Source organism: Aulonocara sp. 'chitande type north' Nkhata Bay, linkage group LG2 (assembly GCF_057382095.1).
Source record: "Aulonocara sp. 'chitande type north' Nkhata Bay isolate Kocher_YH1m ecotype deep benthic linkage group LG2, A_spYH_male_GT1.1, whole genome shotgun sequence".
NCBI lineage: Eukaryota > Metazoa > Chordata > Actinopteri > Cichliformes > Cichlidae > Aulonocara > Aulonocara sp. 'chitande type north' Nkhata Bay.
Genome location: NC_141345.1, coordinates 26,398,577 through 26,411,837, shown reverse-complemented (window position 1 = coordinate 26,411,837; position 13,261 = coordinate 26,398,577).

The following is a 13,261-nucleotide window of genomic DNA, read 5'->3' as shown; positions in this document are numbered from 1 at the left end:
ATGGCTTGGGAATGCCTCAGTGTTTTCCCCACGAAGAGCTGACAGAGGTGAGGGAGAGAGCAGCATGGGCATCTCTGCTTAGACTGCTACACCAGCAACTCTCAACCTGGACAAGCAGCAGAAGATCAAAGGATGGATTGAACTGAATTTCAAATATTTTTAATATTTCACAAATACTTTAAAGAAAAGCAACAACATTACAAAGCAATGAGCGCCGAAAATGCATTTGACTAGCTGAGAAGCCACTGATAATACATTCCACACACACATATTAACCCTCTCAGGCCCAATTAAGTTTTTTGTTGCTAATGCACAACCAAGTCCTGCAGTGGTACTTCTGAGTAAAAAAAACCTCATAAAATATGTATGTGGAGTAATCAGGTTGTTAGTTCTTAACTGTTGCAAAACTGCAATGTCTGCCTGGAGAGGGTTAAAGTTACACATTCACAAATTGCAGCAAAAATACATGTACTGTATAGGGAATCTTCTGAAGCATGTTGTAAAATATTTTGGGAAAAATAGTAGTAATAAATTGTTGTATAATCTTTGTTTGACACCTTCAGTTAAGTCAGACTCTTAACTCATCTGAAATCATGTACTATTTATCTATCACCGTCTCAATTATCCCACAGTGAAAGAATTTAAAAGTGAAAATCATAGCAATCCAAGGAGGCAGACATTTCAAGCACAGAAAATATCCAGGTGTGCCCTGAGATGAGAATTGTTGTGGATATATGGTGTAGTTTCCAGGCTTTTTGTGTAGCTAAGAATAGTTTAACGTTTTAATGTTTAGCTGCCAATTAGTTACTATAGCCAAGACACCTGGATATAGTAATGTAAAAAATGGCATCATTTCCATTACCACTGTGTGTAAGGAGTCAGAGAACTGTGAAAGGTTTACAGTGTGTAATTTTTCAAGAAACACTGGGTAAGAAACACTTCAGGGTACATGGACAAGGACATGCAGGAACTGGCTTGAGGATGGTATTTTAGATATACTGATCAACAATACTTCGAAGGTACTTTCAGCAGCTCCCTTATTTCCCAAGGAGTCACCACAGAGAATGGATCAACATGTTTGATTTGGCACAGATATTACATCATATGCCCATCCTGATGCAAACTTCCTTCTTATCCAGGCTTGGTACCAGCACTGGGAGTACACCAACACTGGTGTGTGGTGACTTTTACAGAAAGGGAAGCAAAGATAATTAAAATGCAGAGGAAAATGTTATAAGACTAAACAAATAGCATACAATGATAAGGAAGTTAAAACAAACTGAAAGGACAAGAAATCATATATAAATAATTTCACATTTAAAACAGCCTATGGGCAATACAGCCCATAGGCCCATATTCTCTATTGGCCATAGCCAATAATTAGAAGTAATTAATATCAACAATAATCACTAATAAAATCTAAATTAAAATTACAATGACATTAAAATAATACATGACGCAAATTAGAAAAAAATGAATAGTCAAACTTGGATAGAATGAAAAAAGTAAATAAAAATAAAGTGTGCAATGTCTTTGGCACACTCCATCAAAAACCAGGTTGACAAGGTACTTCACTTCCAGCAGTTTTTTAGTCCTTCACCACACTGGTCCAGTGGCCGAAGGCATTATAAAAGCTAAAAATGATCTCGCCAAAGGCTTTTGTCCAGATAACCTCAGGGGCTGTGCTGATTGCTACACTGTAAGCATGGGAGGCATAGTGGAGCAACACTACAAAGTGCTTTTAAAGTGCTGCAGTAGTTGAGCCTACTAGATATAAAAGCACTAGATATAAAAGTATGTGCCAGTTTTTTGTATTTTTAAAGTGATAAAAGGTGGATTTAGTTACAGACCCCACATGAGCGCTAAAGTTAAAATCTGAGCCAAAGATCCCTCCTAGGTTTCTCGCTTGATGGCTTGGAATATGCCCAAGAGAATTCAATTTTATGATCAATATCTAACCCTATGCTTTACACCCTATTACTTCTTTTACTAAAAATTCAGTTTTATATTGGTCAAGCAGCAAGAAGTTTTTTCCACTTCCATATAATATTATCTAAAACACGTTTTGAAAAAAAATGCAGGGGTCTTTATCGCCAAGAGATTTAGCGCAGATTGCCGCATGTGTGGGGCTGGACGGCACTAATGCCTTGACCCCACGCACGAGGTGATCCACGCTAACTCACTAACAAAGATTTGCGGCGTTAATGCGGTTAAAGCTGACAGCACACACACACACGCACACACACACACACATATGTGTGTGCGTGTGTGTGCGTGTGTGCGTGTGTGTGTATACAAAGCTTATCCATAAGGCATGCCATAAATGATTTTATGGGATTCATAACATCATAACATAACTGGATGATATGATCCATCACTCTGTTTAAATAGAACTTTATGAAAAACAGAACCAGTAGTGATGGATTACTGACTCATGATGACTGACTGAATGATTCCTATGATACTGTGCTGATGTTGTGATTGTCCCAAAAACCAGACTTAAACATTATGAATTAACTGATGAGCTGAATGTGCACCTACAAAAATCTTACTAAAAATGGCATAATATATATTCTTCTGTTATATCGTTGCATTGATAGAATCATTGGATTCCTTTGTCTTTAACAGGCGCTTTAAAGCCAGCACGGTCTTCAAAGCTGTGGAAATATGAGTTTTTGCTGTTTTTGCTGTTGTTTGTGTCTATGTGCTGTAGTCTAGGGCTCAGTTTGCTGGGGATTGGAGCAGCAAACCTTTTGGCACCCAGCTTGTTACGTTTGTCTCTAGCTACAGTATGATTAGTGCAGCCCAACAGACATTGCTACATTCAATTGTGACACACATTCATAACTCTGTGCTCTGTGGTCAAAATCTTTGTGCCTGGTTAACGCAATTTAGGAGAGATTACAAGAATAAAAATTTGACAGGCTGTAACAGTAAAACATGCACAAAACTGTCATCATCACACTTTTACCCCACTATTAACACTCCATTAGGTAGTAACAAACCTTGGGGTAATTTAGAACTAAAGATTACAGTGATCATATTTGGCATGTCTTTCTGTCAAACTCATCTTTTTGTGCTGCTCTTTTTTGCCCCTCCCAACCTCTCTCTTGCTCTCAATCCCCCTTGTCCTTCTCTTTCTCTCTTCCCATAGACACTCACAACACAGTATAACAATCCCTTGAATTATTGAAGCAGACATGTCTCCCTCTCTCACGCTCATTCTCTCTATCACAACACACACACACAACCACACACTGACATAACTACAGGAAACCTGAATACCTGCCCTTGAGGGATAAAAGCAGATAATGACCAATTCAAGCTGACATGGTTCTCAAGAACATACACGTCAGATGGAGAAAGAGACAGACAGGAGGCAAAGGTGAAAAGACAGACAAAAAGAAAAAAAACTCAGTAGGAGGTGACCGAGAATGAAACGTTTGTAATAAAAGCAGGGAAAAGAAAGAAAAAAAAGGAACTGAGACTGAAAGAGTAAAACTGAGAATTAACTAGATCAGGCTATTTTTAGATTATGCATAAGAAGGATTATTAATGAATTTCTCTGTATTCTCTGTAACCTTATCAACAACAACAACAACAAAAAAAAACTTGGAAAAAATTACATAGTTAAAATTGAAAAATAACCAGGCTCTGGTATTGATATTTTTAACATAGAAAAAAAAAGGAAAATCCTAAAAGTAAAGTTAATAATTGTAGCATTTGTACATAGTATTTTTTATTTTCCTACTTTAAATGTACTGCTGAAAAAATAAAACAACAAATAAAATAAAATCATTTATTGAAATGCGCTATTACAATATTTAGAGTCATTCATAATTACAGCAATATTCAAAAATTGTTCTACATGCAGAAATATAACATACCCCCAATCATATGTGAAAACTGTCAGATGTCACATAATTCTCAGGTAATGCACTCATATTTACCTTCAGACAATATGGTCATAATGTTATTCAAGCTTAGCTGCTTTTTTCTCAAAATTTTCCAATTCTTTTGAAGGCTAGTTTTTTAAAACAATAGACACTGTACACACACGGCTGCAGACACTGCCAAGTATGTATATCGACACATGGACAAAAATGTGGAAACATGAAAAACAATGTGGATGTACATGTTGCGGGGTAACTTCAGGCTAGCAGAGCAGCGGATATCTTCAAGGAATTAAATTTCATGTACTGACTTTAATAACTTTATAATAATAATAATAATAATAGTAAGTTGTGCACATACATGTATTTTGTCACTGTCTTTGGTTTTAACATATAGCAAAAACTTTTTGAGCAGTTGTGATTCCACTATACATACTGGATCTGAGATTGTTTTTAGGATGCACACAAAATGACCACACACACAAAACATGCTTTAAGCTTTCATCCAAGAATGTAAAACTACACAAATAAATTTGCAAAAAAAGAAATACACACACACCAAAATAAGAAGAGTATGATTCAGAATGCTTTTTGGGATCAAATATGGCAGCAATACATAAATATAAACATACACTGAACAAAAATATAAACGCAACACTTTTGTTTTTGCTCCCATTCCCCATGGGATGGACGTAGAGACCTAAAATTCATTCCAGATACACAATATAACCATCCCTCCCAAACAGTGGTCACAAATCAGTCCAAATGTGTGGTAGTGGGCACATCTGTTATATTGAAATAATCCATCCCACCTCACAGGTGTGCCACATCAGGATGCTGATCTGACATCATGAGTAGTGCACAGGTGTACCTCAGACTGCCCACAACAAAAGGCCACCCTGGAATGTGCAGTTTTGTCTCACAGCAAAATGCCACAGATGCCACAAGCAATGAGGGAGCGTGCAATTGGCATGCTGACAGCAGGAATGTCAACCAGATCTGTCGCCCGTGCATTGAATGTTCATTTCTCAACCATAAGCCGTCTCCACAGGCGTTTCCGAGAATATGGCAGCACATCCAACCGGCCTCACAACCGCAGACCTCGTATAACCACACCAGCCCAGGACCTCCACATCCAGCAGGTTCACCTCCAAGATCGTCTGAGACCAGCCACCCAGACAGCTGCTGGAACAATTGGTTTGCACAACCAAACAATTTCTGCACAAACTGTCAGAAACCGTCTCAGGGATGCTCAACTGCATGCCCGTCGTCCTCATCGGGGTCTTGACCTGACTCCAGCTCGTCGCCGTAACAGACTTGTGTGGGCAAATGCTCACATTCGATGGCGTCTGGCACGTTGGAGAGGTGTGCGCTTCACGGATGAATCATGGTTCACATTGTTCAGGGCAGATGGCAGCTGAGAATGTCCCAGTTCTTGCATGGCCAGCATACTCACCGGACATGTCACCCATTGAGCATGTTCGGGATGTGCTTGACCGGCGTATACGACAGCGTGTACCAGTTCCCACGAATATCCAACAACCTCGCACAGCCATTGAAGTGGAGTGGACCAACATTCCACAGGCCACAATTGACAATCTGATAGACTCCATGCGACGATGTGTTGCACTGCATGAGGCAAATGGTGGTCACACCAGATACTGACCGGTTCTGGGTCCCCAGACCCCCAATAGCGCAAAAAACTGCACATTCCAGGGTGGCCTTTTGTTGTGGGCAGTCTGAGGTACACCTGTGCACTACTCATGATGTCAGATCAGCATCCTGATGTGGCACACCTGTGAGGTGGGATGGATTATCTCAATATAGCAGATGTGCCCACTACCACACATTTGGACTGATTTGTGACCACTGTTTGGGAGGGATGGTTATATTGTGTATCTGGAATGAATTTTAGGTCTCTACGTCCATCCCATGGGGAATGGGAGCAAAAACAAAAGTGTTGCGTTTATATTTTTGTTCAGTGTATCTTGTCTGGCCAGGCAATGCCTCGGGATACCCTAAGGGAGAAAATGAAAAGTATTTCCAGGAATGGAAAGTCTAGATTACCATGCTTAGCCTGCTGCACAGAGCTGACTTTGAATAAGTAGAAGAAAATGGATGGATGGATGGATGGATGGATGGATGGATGGATGGATGGATGGATGGATGGATGGATGGATGGATGGATGTTTGATTACAATGCTGAGCCGATCTAAAGATAATGCAAAGTCACATCGTCAGTAATAAATTGGACTTTTCTTGAACTTTTAGCTATCCTCATAAAATACAATGCATTAGAAGAGAAATACAGTAGGGTCAGCTATAAAGTGCACATTATAGGTACTGTTGGTACTATTTTAACAGTTATGATGATATATGGTTCAGGGAACCATGCTTTATTAGCTTTTTTCTTATAGTGCTAGTTCATAAAAGAGCAGACGATGTTGGAAAATTGCATTACGGAAAAGTTACAGCAGCTATGGGTTTTTGGGGGGCATAATTTATCATCTATTTATTAGCTATAGTCGTCTATTGCAAAGGAAGAGAGTTTATCCCAGGTGACAGTTGGCAGAGGCAGGGTAGACCTTGGATAGGGTGCCAATCAGTCACAGGGCTTACGTGAAGAAAAAGACATGCATTCACAATAACATTACCACCTACGTTCATGTGGTTGACACAATAAGAAAGACATCCATTCACAATAACAATCCCACCTACTGGTAGTCACAAATTAATCCAGCCTGCAAAACGTCTGAGTCATTAATCTGTGGAAAGGAGCGAAAGCACCTAGAGAAAATCCACATAAGCACGAGGATAATATGCAAAGTCAATTTCTAAGAAGGCCCCAGGTTGCTGGTACTGCTTCTTCAATCCATTTGAATATGTCATTGTGTCTTTATGTGAAAATGTCTCATGCCGTTGTCTCAATTTATCACATACAAACTAAATGTGGATGTACTTTAAATTGCACTGTATATTTATATTCTGTTGTTCGAGACTGTCACTCTAATACTTTTGGCTTAGTGATGCGCTATCAAATGTTTTCTTTCCCCCATCCCATGCCTGACTGTTCGCCCTCCCAGTGAAGCCTCTGGGAATTAGATTACCTCTGCTGCAGACCTCGCTTCCCCCGTTGCTCGGCATCATCACATCTAATCTGTTTCTTTATGTTACAGCTCAACAACTAAAATGCAAATTCCCTGCAAAAGTGTGTTGGCACAATAATCAACGTCTATATGCTTCTAATGGAACAAGACATTTATACACAAGGTGACTTAGTGTACAGTAAAATGATTATCCTTCAAGTGCATCTTTTTGACATGGTTAATTAATATGTATCTTTTATATCTGTCATAGTTTTTTTTTCTCAGTGCAATCCTGGTTTCCCCTGACGAATGAGATAGATCAATTTACTACTACTTACGGAAAGGTTATCTACAAGCTGATCAAAATCTGCTTTGGATTTAATACCTGAAAATTCAAGATCGGAGATAAAACTATGCAGAATCCATTTGTGTGTGTGTTCTCTCTACACACTCAAGAGAAAAGGAGTTGCAAAATGGCAACCCCTTAGAGACTGTCAGAGCTTGGCAAAGAAATCACTGCTGATAAAAGATGACAATATCTAATCCTCGTCAAGTGACTCAGTTGAGACATGCTCGCTGTCCCTTTTATACATACAGAGAGCAGACACGGCTTTAGAGCTAGTGACTGCCACAGCAGGCGATCAGACATATGGTTGTTAGAAAGAGAATCTCACGTGTTCGAGGTTATTGTCTCATCAAACCAGCAAAACTACACCATCATCAAAAAGAAGCTGCTTAGGTCACCTGAGTAGAAACCCTGCAATCAATGACTGTGTCTGTAAGTGAAGGTCACACACTAGAAAGTGACAGATCACACCCTGAAACAACATGCCCCAACACCCACAAAATAATGGGTTTTGACAGACTGTACACACAGATCTCACTTTAATTCTTCAAGGACCAGATGTTCTCATATTATACAGATGCTAGATGTACAGTGGGGCAAAAAAGTATTTAGTCAGCCACCGATTGTGCAAGTTCCCCCACATAAAAGGATGACAGAGGTCAGTAATTTGCACCAGAGGTACACTTCAACTGTGAGAGACAGAATGTGAAAAAAAAATCCATGAATCCACATGGTAGGATTTGTAAAGAATTTATTCGTAAATCAGGGTGGAAAATAAGTATTTGGTCAATAACAAAAATACAACTCAATACTTTGTAACATAACCTTTGTTGGCAATAACAGAGGTCAAACGTTTACTATAGGTCTTTACCAGGTTTGCACACACAGTAGCTGGTATTTTGGCCCATTCCTCCATGCAGATCTTCTCGAGAGCAGTGATGTTTTGGGGCTGTCGCCGAGCAACACGGACTTTCAACTCCCGCCACAGATTTTCTATGGGGTTGAGGTCTGGAGACTGGCTAGGCCACTCCAGGACTTTCAAATGCTTCTTACGGAGCCACTCCTTTGTTGCCCGGGCGGTGTGTTTTGGATCATTGTCATGTTGGAAGACCCAGCCTCGTTTCATCTTCAAAGTTCTCACTGATGGAAGGAGGTTTTGGCTCAAAATCTCACGATACATGGCCCCATTCATTCTGTCCTTAACACGGATCAGTCGTCCTGTCCCCTTGGCAGAAAAACAGCCCCATAGCATGATGTTTCCACCCCCATGCTTCACAGTAGGTATGGTGTTCTTGGGATGCAACTCAGTATTCTTCTTCCTCCAAACACGACGAGTTGAGTTTATACCAAAAAGTTCTACTTTGGTTTCATCTGACCACATGACATTCTCCCAATCCTCTGCTGTATCATCCATGTGCTCTCTGGCAAACTTCAGACGGGCCTGGACATGCACTGGCTTCAGCAGCGGAACACGTCTGGCACTGCGGGATTTGATTCCCTGCCGTTGTAGTGTGTTACTGATGGTGACCTTTGTTACTTTGGTCCCAGCTCTCTGCAGGTCATTCACCAGGTCCCCCCGTGTGGTTCTGGGATCTTTGCTCACCGTTCTCATGATCATTTTGACCCCACGGGATGAGATCTTGCGTGGAGCCCCAGATCGAGGGAGATTATCAGTGGTCTTGTATGTCTTCCATTTTCTGATGATTGCTCCCACAGTTGATTTTTTCACACCAAGCTGCTTGCCTATTGTAGATTCACTCTTCCCAGTCTGGTGCAGGTCTACAATACTTTTCCTGGTGTCCATCGAAAGCTCTTTGATCTTGGCCATGGCGGAGTTTGGAGTCTGACTGTTTGAGGCTGTGGACAGGTGTCTTTTATACAGACGATGAGTTCAAACAGGTGCCATTCATACAGGTAACGAGTGGGGGACAGAAAAGCTTCTTACAGAAGACGTTACAGGTCTGTGAGAGCCAGAGATTTTCCTTGTTTGAGGTGACCAAATACTTATTTTCCACCCTGATTTACGAATAAATTCTTTACAAATCCTACCATGTGGATTCATGGATTTTTTTTTCACATTCTGTCTCTCACAGTTGAAGTGTACCTCTGGTGCAAATTACTGACCTCTGTCATCATTTTAAGTGGGGGAACTTGCACAATCGGTGGCTGACTAAATACTTTTTTGCCCCACTGTATTGCTATAACCCCTGGACCAGCAAGAAAAAACTGGGTGAGAACAGTTAATAAAAGCCTCCTCCCTTCCTCGAGGTCAACCACTGTGTTGTTCTTAAGCAAGGTCCTTAATCCCCTACTGCTCCAGTGGAGCTACTCAGATGACAGATCACACTGTGGTTGTACTAAGCTGCCTCCAGGTGTGAATGTCTATAGCTGTGTGTAACTGTGACCAAAAGAACAAAACAAAACAGAAAAAAAAAACCCTCAGTGAAACAAGTCTGCTTACAACATCAAACAGGATGTGCTCTAAGAAAGAGGAAAGCAAGATCTGAAAACTGCTGTTCACAAACGCTGTCCATCTAATCTGACTGAGCTGGAGCTGTTTTGCAAAGAAGACTGGGCAAGAATTTCAGTCTCTAGATGTTTAAAGCTGGTAGAGACATACCCTAACAGACTGGCAGCTGTAATTGCAGCAAAAGGTGGTTCTATAAAGTATTGACTCAGGGGGCTGAATAATTACGCACACGCCACTTTTCAGTTGTTTATTTGTAAAAAATGTTTGGAATCATGTATGATTTTCGTTCCGCTTCTCACGTGTACACCACTTTGTATTGGTCTTTCACATGGAATTCCAATAAAATTGATTCATGTTTGGGGCTGTAATGTGACAAAATGTGGAAAACTTCAAGGGGGCCGAATACTTTTGCAAGCCACTGTATCTACAGTAAAGTCAGAGCTGCCACTGTTTCCATGCTACGTTTTTCTGACATCATTTCTTAGGGCATTTTATCACCCGTGTGTGTTAGAGACAGCTGAACCATTTCGTGTGTAATTGCTGGACACACATGTGACCCCAGCACCACGCTGCTCTGCTCTTTCCACTTCAGCTGGCTCAATACTCCATGAGTTAATAAACGTTCATTGCATGGCCCTGCATAATAAGGCATAATAAATACCTCTCAAACATCCATTTCGCCATTTGGTGATGTTTTTCCATTCCAAACATAATTGTAGCAGCACCAGTTACTTCTGTTGTGTGTTTCACTCCAGTAGAGTGGAGATGTGCATTATAACAACTATTTGCAATACATAAAAGCCAACAAGGGGTTGTTGTTGTTGTTGTGGAAATTGTAGAGGCTTTCAATTGAAATGCAGAGGGAGATTCAGCATCACTATTTTAAAAAGCAGACAAGCAAAAGTGAAAACCTGGGGCACAGAGCAGAGGATTGTTAAAAGAGATTGTGTTTCTTCTCAGATCAACAACACCTTTCACCAATCAACATCTTGTCTTCTTTAAGCACGCCTTCTCAACTATTCAACACAAGGGAACTGTAGCTGGTGGTCAGATGAGTAAATGGGGAAAAAACATAGTCAACACTAGTTGTAACATTATCTAAACGCAACAAATGGCTTTGTGCTGTTATTCCAGTGAAAATTCAGAGTTTTCCCGTATGAATGTAGTGAATCTGGGTGTTTATGGCTGTCCTGTGCACTGGATTCGATCAGTCCTCTACAGAGACACAGACTGTGACTTTCCTAAAGACCATGAGCATTAAGGTGAACAGGGTTATCGCTGATCAATACTTGGAGCACAATGAAACTCAAACTGATGTGGATCTTTGATTTTTTTCTTGACGTGCCCATCAATTTGGCAGTGGGCCATCTTGGACTATTGCTTGTAGACATGGATTTCTTTGAAAGACACGGCCTTTATTGCTGCCAGAGGTTCGTTCAGCCTGGTGCTGTTTAATGAATTCAGTTGTGAGGCATATTTGCATGGAGATGAATGGATGTGCATGTACCCGACCATGCAAGCACTATAGGGCTGTAACAGTATCAGATTGTTGCAGCCAAAAGCAGCACTGTTGCAGTATCTTTAGAAGATATTTTAAAAATGCTGTCAGCTTCGTCATTGTTTATTGTGTGTTGCATGCATCATGGAAATATAACAGTGTGTAAATTATAAACTATAAATAAATAAAATGATCACTATTCGTTTGGATACACATCTTTATAAGACAGACAAAGCTGGGATACAAAGCTAAGATTATTTATGATTTAGCAAAAAATCATCTTGTTTCAAGATGATTTCCCACTTTCAGTTACGTGTTAGTATATGTGATTTTGAATATGACAGACACATAAACTGAGATTTATGGGATCAAAAACATCATGAAGGTTAAATGACAATTGTATGTCTGTCGTGTTGGAATATGATTGTAAGATTGATTAACTGAAGCTACCCCCCCACCCCAACACACACACACACAAACTATTAACATTGAGGTTGTATTGCATAGATTAACAAACCTGCGGTAAAATAACCAAATGATAATAATCAGTCCTTGAGCACCTGCAATTGAGAAGTTATTGAATTTTAGAATTTCAGTGAATTTGCCATCACTTTTGCAGATTATATAAATGTAGTGTTGTTAATTACAGTTTTTTCTGAATGCTTAAACCCTAACTGTGATTCCTGTAGCACAATCTCTAAAACTATTCAGACTTATAGCAAAACCACTCACTGAGTTTGCAAAACTAAAAGCACAAAAACTGCTTTGCACTCAGTTTGCAATTTTGTAACACACACTTTGCAAAACTGTAGGCACAATTCACTGCACAACACTCAATTACCAAATTTCCAACACACTCCTAGCAAAAGTATACACATGTATGGCTATCATTAACACTAATTTGCCAACTGTCTGGCACACTTTCGCATGTCAAAACTTTCTTAGATAATTCGTTCACTTTGCAATCAGCCTAAGCACTATAATACAGGTAAGCTGTGTGTGCGGAGTACAATGGAGGGAGCAAAAAGAGTGAGAAGTAGAGGAGGCCGAGGAAGAGGACGTGGAGGTGAAGAAGTAGGATGAAGAGGACGACAAGGACAAGGAGGAGCAAGAGGAAGACGAGGAGGGGGGAGAGGAAGATGAGGAGGGGGGAGAGGAAGGGTAGGAAGAGTAAGAAATAGAATTGCTGATGACATCAGAGCTACAATAGTGGACCATGTCATCAACCGTGGAATGACCCTGAGGGTAGCTGGCCAACGGGTCCAGCCTAAACTGAGCCGCTACACTGTAGCAAGTACCATAAGGACATCTTGAAATGAGAATCGGTGAGTACAGTCACTTTGCACAAAGATTTGTAGCACTGCCATATGCCAATGAGAAACACACCAATACCATTGATGTAAAAATACTGAAATTGTTACTTTACAGAATTGCTAGATGACCAGATGCTGGGGGCAGAGGAAGCATGTTCACTGCAGACCAAGTAACCCATATAGTCATTATGGCGATTGCAAATAATCCTATACTTGGAAATAAACACTTGTGTTTGTTTTGATGTGTTTGAATAAACACCAGTACTTGAAGTTTGGATCCCTCTATGCTTATGGATCTATGACAGAAGTATGAGCTCAAACTGACATAGCCTACCTTGTGCACAGAGAAAGCAAAAGCCAGATGTGTTTTATATTCATACCATCAGTGTGCAGTTGGCGCATTGTGTGCTTAGTAGATGATGGCTTGTGTGTACTGTTTGATACGGAAACACCATTTTTACGAAGGTGTGAAGGGTTAATCTAGCTGTGTTCGCTTTTGCAAGAGAACTACAATGTTTTGATTATTGGGTGACAGGTTTTCTTATTTGTGTGAAGAGTTTTGCAAAATTAGCCAATAGTTACAAAAAATGTGCTTAAGCAATCAGAAAAAACTGTAATGCAACAATAGTTACATGGACTTTTATGTTGAGTATGT